We start from the raw sequence: 16,561 nt of genomic DNA, 5'->3' as shown, positions 1-16,561 counted from the left end.
ACACGTGTATGTGACCAATCAAATTTGATTTGATTTGATTTGATTTTAAGCACCATGTTCCCCTTATCCTACAGTCGATGGAGAAACCAATTTGAGTGTTCAGAGATAACACTTCCGTTATTCCGACTGGCATGGAAGGTGCTAGAGTCTTCCGAGGTTTAAGGATAATTCGTCTAAAACTAGGGAATTTGGTGCAGTGCTTCCTCACTGCTTGCACCCGGTTCAGCTTAATCGAACTCCATCATTGTCCGAAACGAGGCGGGGCTTAAATTCCAATGGGATGAGTTGGATGAGTTTCCTCCTGCTACGTCACTCTGGGATAGGCTGCTAGCACTCCACCGAACTAGTACGCTGTCAGCAGTGTTTCAGGGCTGGATAGGCACCTACGGCCTCGGAAAACTATTGCAAAATATATATATATAAAATAATCGCACATATCCGTGTTATTTGATCGGTTTGGGTAATGGTCAGGCAATAATTTGAGATTCGAACGCAATGCGTTTCCGTCCACGACTACCAACTTCTAAGCAATACAATCGCCACTAAAAACTTTATTTTCCAGAAGGCCTTGCATTTTGTTACAACAGGTCCACGGAATAGGAAGAGAGGAGACTGATTAGGCTATTAGACAACGAAATACATTGTATTATCTTTGGCCTTTTTTACAATTGAACAACAAGAAGAGAACTCATCTACACGATTATATCGGACAGGCTACGGGACAGGATCAGGATTAAAAATACATTGAGCTACAACGCCACCAGCTCTCCTAGATACTACGATCCAAGGAATTATTTAACTGGTTAAATGCGGTACGAGGCTAAAATGATGCCGGTGAGAATTTCTGCCTTTAATTGCTTGAAAAAAGTTGTCACTATACTCGCCTATTTGCTTCTATGGTAGAGATATCTAACTCAACATTGTAGCGTTCTCGTCGGGCATTAAATTGACACATGGGGCCTAGCCATACTGTTGGTTACATTGTTGTGATCTCCACCAATGTGTTTTCAGATATAAAGAAAAAGTCAAGTTGTATTACACGTTATACATTATAATTTAAACCGTTTTCTATGTATGTATGTATTGTGTGTGACTTTCTTTCTGTAGGGTTGATTCAATTTAATGGTAGGCTGCCTAATGACAAATTATAGACTTTTAACAGATTTTCAGATAGTGTCCGTTCTTTTAAAAACGGCAAGTCTTGATGTTTTTGTAGAGCCTGCTAGGCTAAAACGTTTATGGTGGGAAGCCTTTTAATGATTTATTCACTAGGAAGCTATTATTATTGTTTACATTGGAAAAACCCATCCACAGCACTAAGGATTTGCAGAGAAGCCTAATGCATAATCAATCACCCGAGTGTCTACATTTATGTCCATAGGAGATTGAGCATTTCTCATCGATCTTTGTTCAAAAGCTCATTAATCGGATAGTTTTGACACAGATACATAATTTTGAACGTGGCAGTTATTGTTTTTCCTTGAACAAGTCACCAACCAACTCTGTAGTAGAGAGCTGCATTCCCGACATTTAATTGCAAGTCCCAACAGATAATTTCCGCGGGGTCTTTTTTTACATGCTGCGGGCGGTCAGACAGAACTTTGGGATGAAACTATTTTTTTCTACCTATTGTTTTAAAGCAGCTCTGTTCCTTTATTCACAGACTCAGAATTGGCTGCGTCAAGTTCAGTAGCCATTATAGCCTGATGAAGACAGCTTGTTTGTCGAAACATTGGTTATTCAATTATTGCATCGGAGCTCTTAGAGTGCGGCTATATCAGAGATACTGACGAGATGCTTGTGTCTCCGCCCTAAGAATGGAATTTGTTGACCACAGAGCGGAACGGCGGGCTGTCAAGCGCACGCCTACTCCTAGCTTGGAATTGTTAGATACATCCTGTCATTTGAATACTTTTTTATATTCGGTGAGGGGTGTTGACGTCATCTGTCTGTGTTCCTTTGAGAGTGAGATGGCTATGCTAGCTTTCTGAATATGCAAAGACAACTTCAAATTCCAACAGCCCCCCCCCATACAAAAACTGCTTGCTTAATAATTATATGCTTAAAGTGGACAGAGTGAACCCTCTTGCTTTGCCTCTCCTCTGGCTATATGAAAGAGTAGGCTGCCTTTGTCTATGCATGGGTGTAGAATCAGGTGGCAGTTATCTTTTCAAAGGAAATTAACTAAACAAATGATTAGGCAATAGTGAACTACATTGCCTAGAAATAAATATTGATCCCCATCTGAAAATCGTCCCACTACTAAAAGACAAGTTTTGCATATAGCCTATCTCAAGAGAAAGTGCAAGTGTCTGTTCTCTCTCAAACTCTGCTCTCTTCAAACTGCATCTAGCCTATTGGCTGATATAGCCCAGTAATACCGATCTCTGGTAATTTAACCTAATTTAACCTAACCTACTGTTAGAACATTTTGCCTTTAGGGTGCAAAATTGCTGGGACCATGGTTGGCAAGTGAGCTGTGTCACATACACCTAAAATAACATTGCAGGACTGTGGTTGGGTTCGGGCGCGGGTGGGAGTTGGACAAAAAGCGAGCGGGTACGGAATAAAAAGCTGCTGACAGGAGTGGGATGAAGTGATCATTCCCACACATACCAGTTGGTAATGTGGACCCCTGCCAACATGAGAGATCCATTCCTTTTGCTGCAGTGCTGAGCTCCATATTTCATAACTTTTATTAAAATAGAGTATTACTTACTATACAGACAGGTATCCTGCAGTGTGTGTATCTCTCCCCCTCATTCCTCTCTTTCCAGTAACTGGATGAGTGAGTGAATGATTCATGTTGTCAGGCAGCAGTGACCGAGTACTCTCAGGATGACTCCCGTCTGCTAGATATGACCTAGCGCCACTATTCACACCCAGCCATTTATCACCAACCTCCATTCACATGGAGATCAATATATATATATATATATATATCTCCTTATTCTTACCATACCATGTAGCTCTTTATAGGCACAGGAGACCTTGGGCCCGCTGGGGTGGGCCCACTGGGGTGTGTCCGTATGTGCACGTCTTTTTGGTGTGTTAGCATCTACTCTGTGCTATTAGTACGATCAGCATAATCCCTATCACAATTATTAACATTTGGTCTTGAGCTTTGTACACAGTTTTGTAATCAAAACTTGTTTTCCTGCAGGTTTATTTTAGGGAGGTTAGTGCCATGTTACAGTTTGAGGGTACAGAGGTAATACTCTGGTTAGCCTAACTTTCTTTTTTGGCCAAATCTCATGTTGAATTATTTAAACATTTATACTGTTACAATGAGTTCTTAAACCTATACACATTTGTTCCTAAACAGCAATGAAGTGTTCAATATTGACTTAAACATGTTGTCTTAATCAACCAAAACAACAACCACATCAAACTAGGCTTGTGGTGATATAAGGGTGGGAAAATTAGGTAATGATGTGGGCAGCTCTGCTCTACTTTGCTGTATGTATTTGTATTGTCTTAGTCCAAACAGTGTACAATATTTAAGCAATAAGGCCCGAGGGGGTGTGTTGTGGCCAATATACCACAAGCCCCGCCCCGCGGTGCCTTATTGCTATTATTAACTGGTTACCAATGTAATTAGAAGAGTAAACATAAATGTTTTGTCATATCCATGGTATACGGTCTGATATACCATGGCTTTCAACCAATCAGTATACTGTGCTCCAACCACAGTTTTATAAATATATTCATTAACTTTAAGCCTGAGACCCAAATTAGAAATTCTGTGTTTTCCTAGGACACAAGTTTTCGAAAACATGCAACTATATGTACATTTCATTGCCCTTATGCCCATTAACAATTCAACATAGACTAATAACAATTAAATGAAATACCCATAAATAGCTATTCATGTTTATTTTTACCCCTTAAAAACACTCTTACATATCTGTCTAGGTTGGAACTGTTGCTGTTAAAATACAATAAATAATTACAATTCCTAACTGATTGATCACATCAATCAGATGTAGACCAGAAAACACACTCACAGTCCTAATGAGAGGTGTGTGTGGCTGGTTGAAGTTTTCAACAAGCAGGTATATTCTGGGCTCAGGTTTTGACAGTGCAATTCTGAGGTCATGCTCAGCATGGAGTCTGTTTCTTAACTATGCCAGAGTTGAGAACCTTGACTCGTATAGGTTTCTGGTGCCAAACTGGATCAGAACATCTACTGCTTTCTCAGCTAGGCAGGAGACTGCTTCCTGCTGTAGATGAGCAACCCAGAACTGTGCGTGTTTGCCTCAAAAAGCATCTTGCGTCAATCAGTGTATTCCAGTTCAGAAAAAAATGAATATTTTGTATTTTAACAGCAACAGTTTTTTCCCATCTTCATCTGTACTGTTACTTAGTGAAACACTAGCAGTAGCTAGATAGCTTGCTTTGGATAAAGTTAGGTAGCTAGCTATTAGTTGTGTACAAGGGGATTGTTTGAAAGATAAACTCGCATCGACTACTATGAGAAATAGTACTCCCTTCTGCTTATCGTCACCTGTTACAAAATGACAAAAATGTCTTGCCAACTGATTTACTTTTCCACTGTCGAAGCACTGTTTCCTGAATTCTGCCCTGTTCTGAAAGAACTCTGGGTTTACCGTCATGCTGTGGATGTTTGGTCAGGACCTGTCATTTTAATCTGTTCGTTTTGAGAGACTCATTACTAAACACTTCCCTGTACAAAACACATTGTGGGCGCTCCTCGTTATTTCTCAAAGTTTGTATTAAACCAAGAGAAACACATCGCTGTATTTGCGTTTCATGACAATTGAGTTCAGTCAGAACTTGTGGCTAACTTGAATCCATTGCAAGGATGGCGAGTGGGAATGACAAGCCAGTGGCTGACAGCGCATCATCTGCTGCTGAAGAAAACTGCAGAAAAAAGATGTGGTAAACCGAAGCACACCGGCATCTTCCACCCACTCCCGCAGCTGCCAAGCTGAGCAGAGACACTGCTGCTAAGCAGAGAGCGCACTGGAACAGAGTGCAGTTGCACTTGGCCAAAATCAATTCCAGTAATTAATGAAATAATTATACATTTATTGTAACACGTTGCGACCCACCATTAACAGGTTTGCGACCCACTTTGCGTCGTGACCCATTTTTTTTTAAAAGGTTGACATATAACGTGGCATTTGTGAATACTAGTTTCTGATTGGCTTGAAGGGCATTCTAGAGCGTGCATTATTTCCATTTAATGCACGGTATAATTGTATGGTTTTGAAGTGCTTATGTTATTTCGATTTTCATATTAGCAAGGGAGGATGATGGTTTGTTAGCTGAACTAGCAAGTCTGTTTGTATGGTTACCAAGGCAACTACTCTAGCTAGTAAACATACTAGCTACTTCAGTGGCTAGTATGGCAAATGAATACAATTCTAACCGCAAATATGTTAATTTATAGCGATGGTATCAAAGGGATAATCAACTCAGGGCTCTGTGTTCTCTAGAAAAGAATGCAATGCCATGGAAGGTCATGCGTTGTGGAACACCTTCCACGTCTAGTACTATTTTCCAGAGAACATAGCCCCTCGTTGAGTGTCCCTAGACATTTTGGGACAGAAAAACACTGTCACTGTAAACGTAAACCTCTTAAGGATCTGACCCTTTTTTTTCTCTTCAATTTTCGCCTAAAATTACAGAATTGGCTAACTGCTTGTAGCTCAGGACTTGAAGAAAGGATATGGATATTCTTGATACAATTTTAAAGGAAGCACTTTGAAGTTTGTGGAAATGTGAAGTTAATGTCGGAGAATATCACACATTAGATCTGGTAAAAGATAATACCCAAGAAATAAAAAGTGTCCCCCCCATCTTTGAAATGCAAGAAAAAGGCCATACTATAATATTGTAGTTTAGGCGCAATTTAGATTTTGGCCACTGCGCAATGTTTCAGATTGATCCAGTGAAGCGTTGCAATACAGGACCATATTTGTGCAGAATTGGTGCTGAATTGGTCAATTGATACGCTTTCAAGTACATAACTATAGAGAACATACAAACATGATATGGTAATACAAGCTGTAAGTTTACACACTACCAGGAATGTCATACATGATGGCTCATTAGCTTTATACACTAACTTTCACACATCTAGATGGCCGGGCGTGGTGGGTGTGGAGCCAGAGACAGCAGGGATTCAAACCGTAGAACCGAGTTCTTATATTTGAATATAAAATGGATTTTATCAATCAAAACTATGCTACATTTTATCTCTGGGACCCTCAGGATGACAAATCAGAGCAAGATTACTGTATGTAAGTATATTATTATCCTTCAGAGGTGAATGTATCAAACCAGTTGCCATGATACATGTGTTGTTGTGCACTCTCTTCAAACAATAGCATGGTCATTTTTCACTGTACTAGCTACTGTATATTGGACAGTGCAGTTAGATTAACAAGAATTTAAGCTTTCTGGCCATATAACACATGTCCATGAAACGTTTCTGTTACTTACAATGTCATGCTAATTACATTAGTGCACGTTAGCTGAACCGATCCCGTAGAGGTTCACTTGTCCTTTCAACTCATTTGCCTAGTTAAATAAAAAAAAAAAACAGTTTGTCTAGGATAGGGAAGAATAAGATTCTTGTTCGTTGGCTCATTCTGATTAATTTGGCTCCCATTTCTCTTTTCTCTTGTAGAAGGCTCATAGTTGCCTCGCATCACAATATAATATGCAGAATGGAGAGACCATGAAAGGAGGAGTTTGGAGGGAAACATGGTGCAGTGCAGACAGAGACTGGAGGTTATGCTGAATATAAGTAGGGAGTGACGTAGCCTACTGCAGACTACAGCACAAGTTGTTAGCTACCGTTCTCACCAATGACTTTCTCTCCTCTGTCTTCCCCTTTAGTGTAGGTAGATGAACAGGATTAATGCACAGAGTATTCTGCCATGCGTAGATGAAAAGGAATAATGTAAAGAGTATTCTGCCATGAGTAGATGAAAAGGAATAATGTATAGATTATTTTGCAATTCGTTTTTGAAGGACTGCCCAGCTGGAGCAGAGCCAAGTCTTCAGGCCCAGAGTTCTGCAGAGAGGACGGAAAAACAGATGCACACACCGAGCGATGCGGTCTATTGACTTCCTTAGAGGGGGCTCGCTCAACAAGACCTAGCTGGATCGCTTTATCACCCCAGAATATATGAAATGGACAGAGACTGTGTGCGCTTGCATATGTGCGTGTGGGACCTGGCAGCATGTTGTAGGTAACTCTGACTTGGTGCACATGGTGGTATTGATGTTTGCTCTCTAAGCAGGCCTTTAGTTACTTTGACATTGAAGTCTATAGCTCTTACTTTGCCTCATGTATAGTCCTGGGGATCTGATAATGGAAACTGCTAAGGGGACAGTTTTGATAACCCCCCTCACCTTCTCTCATGGTAACTCAACAAAATAGATATTGACTTTGTACTAAAGGAGAATAACATACAGTAGTATTGACCCTTATTTTGCGGGACAGTGTAGCCTACACAAATCATATTTCTCTTGCAGCACCACATGTGTCGTAGGTAACGTGTTACTTCTGTTTGAGTGGGAGTGGCACACACACACACACACACACACACTGCCCTCGTCCTACTTCTTGTAATTGGCTATTTTAAACCCAGTAGATCTGAAAGCATGCCTAAACAACTGGAAAGGCCTGATAAGCCATTCCCCCAGCAATCTGCCTTAATGGTTAACGTTAGGATTGGGAGTAGACCAGTCTGATCTCAGATCAGGGCAGTCAATACCTCAATCCCATTGGGATAGGTCATCATGACTCTACAAGGTGGTGTGTGTGTGTGTGTGTGTGTGTGTGTGTGTTGAGAGGGTACGGTAGTGTCATCAGCTGTGGCTGCTCTCCTGCTCTCAGAAGTGCTTTCATAAAAGGAATCACAGACAGACAGGGTTTGATGTTGTTCTGCTACCAGCGGCTTTCATCAGACAGACCCATGCCTGTCTAGTCACAACAGGATATTGTGTGCACCTGCTATCTATAATTTGACTGGCAGCGGGCACACTCTTTTAGGACATTATTAGAATACACCCATATTCCTCAAGCGGGTAATGCAGCACATCTGGTTCCAACCCCTCTTTTTTTGGTTGTGATACTGAAACTAAACCTTCACTTTCAGGGCTGATTATACTCGGCTATGTTTTTGATAGTGTATAACTATTGTATCTTAGTCATTGCTCCTGATTGCTGACCTGTGCAGGTGTTTGTCCCTGACGTGTCTTATCTCCATTCAGGCCACGTGGTACCCTTGGCCTGTGTGTTACTGGAGATCTACGGTGATGCTGTAGCTGCTGCACTCTCGCTTGGGTGAAAGTGTCTATATGTTTTGCTCTGCTTTGTTAAACAGCTGTTATCCTGTTGTTATTTCTTAATCGACTCATTAGGTTTTTATTGACCTGTGCTTATTTCTCCGGCTGTGACATTAATTCATATTTTAATGAGCTCTGGGGTAGTGTCTCAGCACCACTCTCCACACTTTAGTGCAATTTTCTACTGCACTTCCACTCTCCCGTTCTGCTCTAGCGTTTCTATTAACTTGAACATTATTATAGATCATGTAGAAAATTGTTTCATCAGGACATTGAGAAAATAAATGGAATTTACAGGTAACTGCCAAAATAAAGGAAATGCTAACAACTTGACATAATAGGGCATTGGGCCACCACGAGCTGCCAGAACAACTTCAATGTACCTTGGCATAAATGATCGTGTCTGGAACTCTATTGGAGGGATGTGACACAATTCTCCCATGAGAAACTCCATAATTTGGTGTTTTGTTGATGGTGGTGGAAAGTGCTGTCTCAGGCGCTGCTCCAGAATCTCCCGTAACTGTTCAATTTGGTTGATCTGGTGATTGAGACACACACACACACACACTTTAAACCCCTATGGTCCTTTTTTATACCTTTATTTAACTAGGGAAGCCAGTTAAGAACAAATTCTTACTTTCAATGACGGCCTAGGAACAGGGGCAGAACAACAGATTTGTACCTTGTCAGCTCGGGGATTTGAACTTGCAACCTTCCGGTTACTAGTCCAATGCTCTAACCACTAGGCTACCCTTGAGACCCCTCTTTGAAAGTCACAGATCTATCCTAGCCATGGTAGCCCAAAAAAATGGGTAACTGGGCATTTCTATACATGACCCTAAGCATGATGGGATGTTATTTGCTGAATTAACTCAGGAACCACAACTGTGTGGAAGCACCTGCTTTCAATATACTTTGTCTCCCTCGTTTACTTGTGTTTCCTTTAATTTTGCAAGTTAACTGTATGTGCTACTTGTTGGCAACAAATGGGTAATATACTGGCCATAATATGCAGTACTGTATATTTTTAGTATCCACCACTCCTCTCGAATCTCCTCTTCCTCTCTCGTAATACATTCAGAAGTATTTTACATACAATGTATTTTGCGTGAAAGGGAGGGAGAGATGGAGGGAGGTGGATGAAGGTCAGGAGCAGAAGCCACCAAGTGCCAACTCATCCAGTGTAGGCTGAAAGAGAGCGCAATGGCATGGTCTGTCTGGATCATTAACTTTAGTGCTGAGTCCCAGAGGGCTTTACCTTATGTCACAACTCTTTCGTTCTCTCTCTCTCTCTCATTTCACTCTCTCCCCCCTCCCTATCCCTCTCTCCTAACATTAACAGGGTCCTCTGGATGTCCTACATTCTTTGCACGAGCTGATGTTGTCAACTGCTGCCTGTAGTGATTTCTGGGTGACTTTTCCTGTCCTGCTGGGATTTAAAGCCCTCCTGTAAAAAAGAGCTAATCTATTGCATTGAAGAGTCAAAGGGAACTCCATGCTTGTCTTACATGATTTGTTGCCCCACACAACAAACAAGCAGCCATAAACGATCATGTATCTGGGTCACTGTTATTTGAAACCTTGCATAGCAAATCTGGCAAACCCATCCTACAAAGCTGAAGCTTCTACTCTCCTAGAGCTGTTGAATGATCCACACACACTGTAGTCCAGTGGTTCAAAAATCAAATTGTATTGGTCACATACACACATTTAGCAGATGTTGTAGTGAAATGCATGTAAAGAAGTTGAGTGCTGGCTCGAGGTTGAGGTTTCCCTTCTAAGCAAAGGCTGATCCCAGATATTTGGCACAGATCTTGGATAAGCTTTAAGCACAGATCTAGGACCAGCACAAAATAACAACAGCAACTAAAACTATTCAGTGTTGAGGAACTTAATGAGGGCAGGGGGCTCTCCTTTTAGGTGATGTTTGTGAAAGATTTGTCTGTCATTGTTAACCCTTTCTCTTTATCTGGGGTGGTACTTTGTAGGGTTGGCGTGAATCACTGAAACCACTGTGACCCTTTCATTTACAACCACCTGGACCACCTAGATTATCTGCATCATCAGCAGTGATTTTAATTGTTTGTATTGGGCGGTTGCTTTTGATGACTAACACCTGCATATTTAAAAAGGGAGAAGATTTATGGTTAGAATGGACTCTTAGAAGTATGGCTACCTAGTTAGGACAATGTCAGTGTTCTGAAAAGACAAAATAGGTGAATGGAATGTAGTTTATGCCTTTTTGGAATCTGCTCTAACCGTTCTGGTGCTCCCACATAAAGCCACACAAGGACAGGAACCCATTTTAGACCATTGAGATGCAGTGACGTGTGTGGAGCCCACTCCTTTGAACAATGTGGCTTCGGAAAGTATTCAGACCTCTTGACTTTTCCACATTTTGTTACATTACACCCTTATTCAATTTTTTTTTATCCCTAGCATTCTACACACAATACCCCATAATGACACAGCAAAAAGTTATTTAGAAACGTATGCTAATTTATAACAAATGAAAAATCATACCGTATTGACATAAGTATTCTGACCCTTTGCTATGAGACTCAATTGAGCTCAGGTGCATCCTGTTTCCATTGTTTATCCTTGATTTTTCTACAACTTGGAGTCCACCTGTAAATTCAATTGATTGGACATGATTTGGAAAGGCACACAACTGTCAATATAAGGTCCCACTGTTGACAGTGCATGTCAGAACAAAAACCAAGCCATAAAGTCGAAGGAATTGTCCTTAGAGTTCCAAGACATGATTGTGTTGAGGAACAGATCAGGGGAGGGTACCAAAACATTTTTCTGCAGCATTGAAGGTCCCCAAGAACACAGTGGCCTCCATCACTCTTAAATGGAAGCAGTTTGGAACCACCAAGACTCTTCTTAGAGCTGGCAGCCCGGGCAAACTGAGCAATCGAGGGAGAGGGAGGTGACAAAGAACCCAATGGTCACTCTGACAGAGCTCCAGAGTTCCTCTGTGGAGATGGGAGAACCTTCCAGAAGGACAACCATCTCTGCAGTATTCCACCACTCAGGCCTTTATGGTAGAGGGACCAGACAGAAGCCACTCTTCAGTAAAAGGCACATGACTGCCTGCTTTGAGTTTGCCAAAAGGCACCTAAAAACACGATTCTCTGGTCTGATGAAACCAACATTGAACTATTTGGACTGAATGCCAAGCGTCACATCTGTGCTCTTATGGGAACTGTCAACTGTAGGACCTTATATAGACAGGTGTGTGCCTTTCCAAATCATGGCCAATCATTTGAATTTACCACAGGTGGACTCAAATCAAGTTGTAGAAACATCTCAATGATGATCAAAGGAAACAGGATGCACCTGAGCTCAATTTTGAGTCTCAGAGCAAAGGGTGTGAATACTTATGTTAATAAGTTATTTCTGTTTAACATTTTTAATACGTTTGCAAAAATGTCAACCGTTTTTTTTTGTTGCTTTGTCTTTATGGTGTATTGTGTGTAGATTGACGAGAAAAACAATTGAATCCATTTTAGAATAAGGCTGTAATGTAACAAAAACATTGAAAAGTGAATGGACCTGAATACATTCCGAATGCACTATACACTTAGTGTACCAAACATTAAGAACACCTGCCCTTTCCATGACAGACTATCCAGGTGAAAGCTGTGATCCCTTATTGACGTCACCTGTTAAATCCACTTCAATCAGTGTAGATGAAATGGCGGAGTCAGGTTAAAGATTGTAATTTAAAGCCTTGAGACAATTGAGAGATGGATTGTGTATGTGTGCCCATTCAGAGGTTGAATGGGCAAGACAAAATACTTAAGTGCCTTTGAATGGGGTATGGTAGTAGGTGTCAGGTGTACTGGTTTGAATGTGTCAAGAACTGCAATAGTTCTGGGTTTTTCACGCTCAAGTGTCCCATGTGTCTCAAGAATGGTCCACCAGCCAACTTGACACAACTGTGGGAAGAATTGGAGTCAACATATGCCAGCATCCCTTTGGAATGCTTTTGACACCTTGTAGAGTCCATGCCCCGAGAAATGTAGGCTGTTGTAAGACCCAAAAGGGAGTGCAACTCAATATTAGGAAGGTGTTCAAAATGTTTGTTTTTTTCAGTGTGTTTATATGGACACACCTACTCATTTAAGGATTTTTCTTTAGTTTGACTATTTTATACATTGTAGAGTAATAGTGAACACATAAAAAATATGAAATAACACATGGAATCATGTAGTAACCAAAAAAAGTGTTAAATAAATGTAAATCTATTTTATATTTGAGGTTCTTCAAATTAGCCACCCTTTGCCTTGATGACAGTTTTCTACACTCTTGACATTCTCAACCAGCTTCATGAGGTAGTCACCTGGAATGCATTTAAATTAACAGGTGTGCCTTGTTAATTTGTTGAATTTCTTTCCTTTTTAATGTGTTTGTGCCAATCAGTTATTCGGTGACAAGGTAGAGGTGGAATACAGAAGATAGCCCTATTTGGTAAAAGACCAAGTCCATATTATGGCAAGAACAACTCAAATAAACAAAGAGAAATGACAGTCCATTACTTTAAGACATGAAATTCAGTCAATCTGGAAAAAGTCAATCCTGGAAAATAAGGTTTAAAGTTTCTTCAAGTGCAGTTGCAAAAACCATCAAGCGCTATGATGAAACTGGTTCTCATGAGAACCGCCACAGGAAAGGAATACCCAGAGTTACCCCTGCTGCGGAGGAGGGTAAGTTCATGAGAGTTGACTGCACCTTAGATTGCAGTCCAAATAAATGCTTCATAGAGTTCAAGTCGCAAACAGATCTCAACATCAACTGTTCAGAGGAGACAATGTGAATCAGGCCTTCACGGTCAAATTTCTGAAAGGAAACCACTACTAAAGGAAACCAATGAAAAGAAGAGACTTGCTTGGGCCAAGAAACATGAGCAATGGACATTAGACCAGTGGAAATCTGTCCATTGATCTGATGAGTCCAAATTTTAGATTTTTGGTTCCAACTGTGTGTCTTTGTGAGACGCAGAGTAGGTGAACGGATGATCTCCGCATGTGTGGTTCCCACCGTAAAGCATGGAGAAGGAGGTGTGATGGTGTGGGGGTGCTTTGTTGGTGACAGTTTCAGTGATTTATTTAGAATTCAAGGCATACATAACCAGCATGGCCACCACAGCATTCTGCAGCGATACGCCATCCTGTCTAGTTGGCGCTTAGTGGGACTATCATTTGTTTTTCAACAGGACAATGCCCCAACACACCTCCAGGCTGTGTAAGGGCTATTTGACCAAGAATGAGAGTGATGGAGTGCTGCATCAGATTATCTGGTCTCCACAATCACCCAACATCAACCCATTTGAGATGGTTTGGGATGAGTTGGACTGCAGAGTGAAAGAAAAGCAGCCAACAAGTGCTCAGCATATGTGGAAACTCCTTCAAGACTGTTGGAAAAGCATTCCAGGTGAAGCTGGTTGATTGAATGCCAAGAGTGTGCAAAGCTGTCATCAAGGAAAAGGGTGGCTACTTTGAAGAATCTCACATTTTAAATATATTTTGTTTAATACTTTTTTGGTTACTACATGATTCCATATGTGGTATTTCATAGTTTTGATGTCATCACTATTATTCTACAATGTAGAAAATAGTAAAAATAAAGAAAAACCCTTGAATGAGCAGGTGTGTCCAAACTTTTGACTTGCACTGTGTGTGCGCGCACTCACACAGGTAACTGCCAAAATAAAGGAAACACCAATTTAAAGTATCTTTAGTAGGGTGTTGGGACACCACGAGCCAGAACAGCTTAAAAGCACCATGGCATAGATTCTACAAGTGTCTGGAATTTTATTAGAGGGATACGATGCCATTCTGCCACGAGATATTCCAAAATTTGGTGTTTTGTTGATGGTGGTGGAAATACTATCTCTAGCACCGCTCTAGATTCTCCCATAAGCATACAATTGGGTTTACATTTGTTACCTGAGACAGCCATGGCATATGGTTGACATCGTTTTCAAACCATTCAGTGACCACTCTTGCCCTGTGGATCTGGGAATTGTCATCCTATGGGAGCATAGCCATGGAAGCCAAAATAATGGTCAAAATTACAATGTTGAGCACTTTTAGTTCCTCAGTAGGTAGAAAGACTCTATATAAAGGCAATCCATTATTTGTATATTTTATTTGTATATTTTTTTATATTTTATATTTTTTAAATTTGATTTAAGTAGGCAAGTCAATTTATTTTATTTATTTAATTCTTATTTACAATGACTGCCTACCAAAAAGCAAAAGGCCTCCTTAGATAAAAAAAATAAATAATATATATATATATATATATATTTTTTTTTTTTTATCTAAGGAGGCCTTTTGCTTTTTGGAGGCCTTAAGGAGGCCTTTTTCTTTTTGGTAGGCAGTCATTGTAAATAAGAATTTGAGAGCGTCTGCTAAATGACTTAAATGTAAATGTAAATGTTAAAAATTGACTTGCCTACTTAAATAAAAAAATATATATAGGACAGAACACACAACAAGAGAGACCTTAGACAACAACATAGCAAGTCAGCAACACATGACCAAACCGCATGGTAGCAACACAACATGGTAGCAGCCCAAAACAGGGTACAAACATTGTTGGGCACAGACAGCAGCACAAAGGGAAAGAAGGTAGACAATACATCACGCAACGCAACCACAACTGTCAGTTAGTGTCCATGATTGTGTCTTTGAATGAAGAGATTGACAGAACTGTCCAGTTTGAGTGTTTGTTGCAGCTCGTTCCAGTCGCTAGATGCAGCGAACTGAAAAGACGAGCGACTCAGGGATGTGTGTGCTTTGAGGACATTTAGCAGAATGTGACTGGCAGAACGGGTGTTGTACGTGGAGGATGAGGGCTGCAGTAGATATCTCAGATTATTATTAAGATGGCCTGCCCAGAATTTGTATACATGAGCCTAAGCATGATGGGATGTTATTTGCTTAATTAATTCAAGAACCACACCTGTGTGGTAGCCCCTGCTTTCAATATACGAATTATCCCTAATTTAATTGTTTTTCCATTATTTTGGTTCGTGAGCACTACTTTCAGACCTACTGGCTAAAAACGATACAAAAATACTGGGAATCTCTTTTTAAAGGATGTCATCATGTTAATATCCTGTGTTTGTCTCTCTCTGGCCCCCAGATGTTCTTGACAGTGTACCTCAGTAATAATGACCAGCATTTTACCGAGGTGCCCGTTACCCCGGATACTCTGTGCCGGGACGTGGTGGAGCTGTGTAAGGAGCCCGGAGAGACAGAATGCCACCTGGCTGAGATGTGGCGCGGATCTGGTGAGCATTCTCCCCTTTACACCTGCAGATGCCTGTCAATCTGACAACTAACACCTGTAGAGGCCTGTGAAATAAGGAACCTGGACCAGTAACAATACCTATGATCTAGTGATTACTTGAGGAAAACACATCTAGGCTAATCTTCTAATCAAACTTCAAGAGCATATGAAACATAAATAGGGAGAGTTTTTGAGACAAAATACTATTTTGGAAAGCACACAACGAAGCGAGGTGTGCTGACTGTGTGCCAACTGACCAGGCTTGATGCTTCTACTGAAGAGCTCAACTTTGTGTGTGTCTCTGTTGCTAATAAGCTGGGTGTGTTATTCCCTAAAAAACAGTTGCACACTGTTTTGTGGTCTGCACTGATGTGAAACTGTCTGTGCGTTCTAGGCTTGGAAGATATACTGTTTGTACAGTTTTTTTCCCCTAAATTATTTCGTTTGCTAACTTGCTAGCTAAGTGGCTAGATGTCAAGATCAAGCTTATTGGTTACAGCAGAGACATTCAAACGCCTCCTGGATCAAGATCCCTGTTGCCTAAATGGTTTTATTCGTCAAAAACATTAGCACAACTTGTGTGCAATTCCGGTAATACCGTATGCCCCGGTATGATACAGAAACGGTATGACAATCTGGATACTGCCCTACCCTAGTGTGTAATGACCTGATTATTTGACAGTCATTTTTTGTTAAGAGTGACAACATGATCGATGTGGTTGGAACAGTCTAACTACATTGGTGCAATAATCAACTATGTGATTAGTACTTCTGTATAATGAAGAGAAGATGGATGAGGGTGTTAAAGGTTGGAGTGGTTGACTAATAGGCCTGTTGGATCAGAACCAGCTCAGCTGAAAACATCAACAACATATATTTGTCCTTCCCTGAGGTACCACCTCTCTGGGACATGAAGTGAAAATGT

At 40.8% G+C, this 16,561-nt stretch overlaps 1 pseudogene; it reads left to right on the top strand.

The window, feature by feature from the left end:
* Nucleotides 1-322: 322 nt before the first annotated feature.
* The window catches only part of LOC115113228 (apoptosis-stimulating of p53 protein 2-like), a 54,114-nt pseudogene continuing 37,875 nt past the window's right edge, over nt 323-16,561 (top strand).

This window comes from Oncorhynchus nerka, linkage group LG28 (assembly GCF_034236695.1).
Source record: "Oncorhynchus nerka isolate Pitt River linkage group LG28, Oner_Uvic_2.0, whole genome shotgun sequence".
In the NCBI taxonomy this organism is placed as follows: domain Eukaryota; kingdom Metazoa; phylum Chordata; class Actinopteri; order Salmoniformes; family Salmonidae; genus Oncorhynchus; species Oncorhynchus nerka.
Note: the sequence above shows the minus strand (reverse complement) of the source record. Positions and strands in the feature narration are given on the sequence as shown.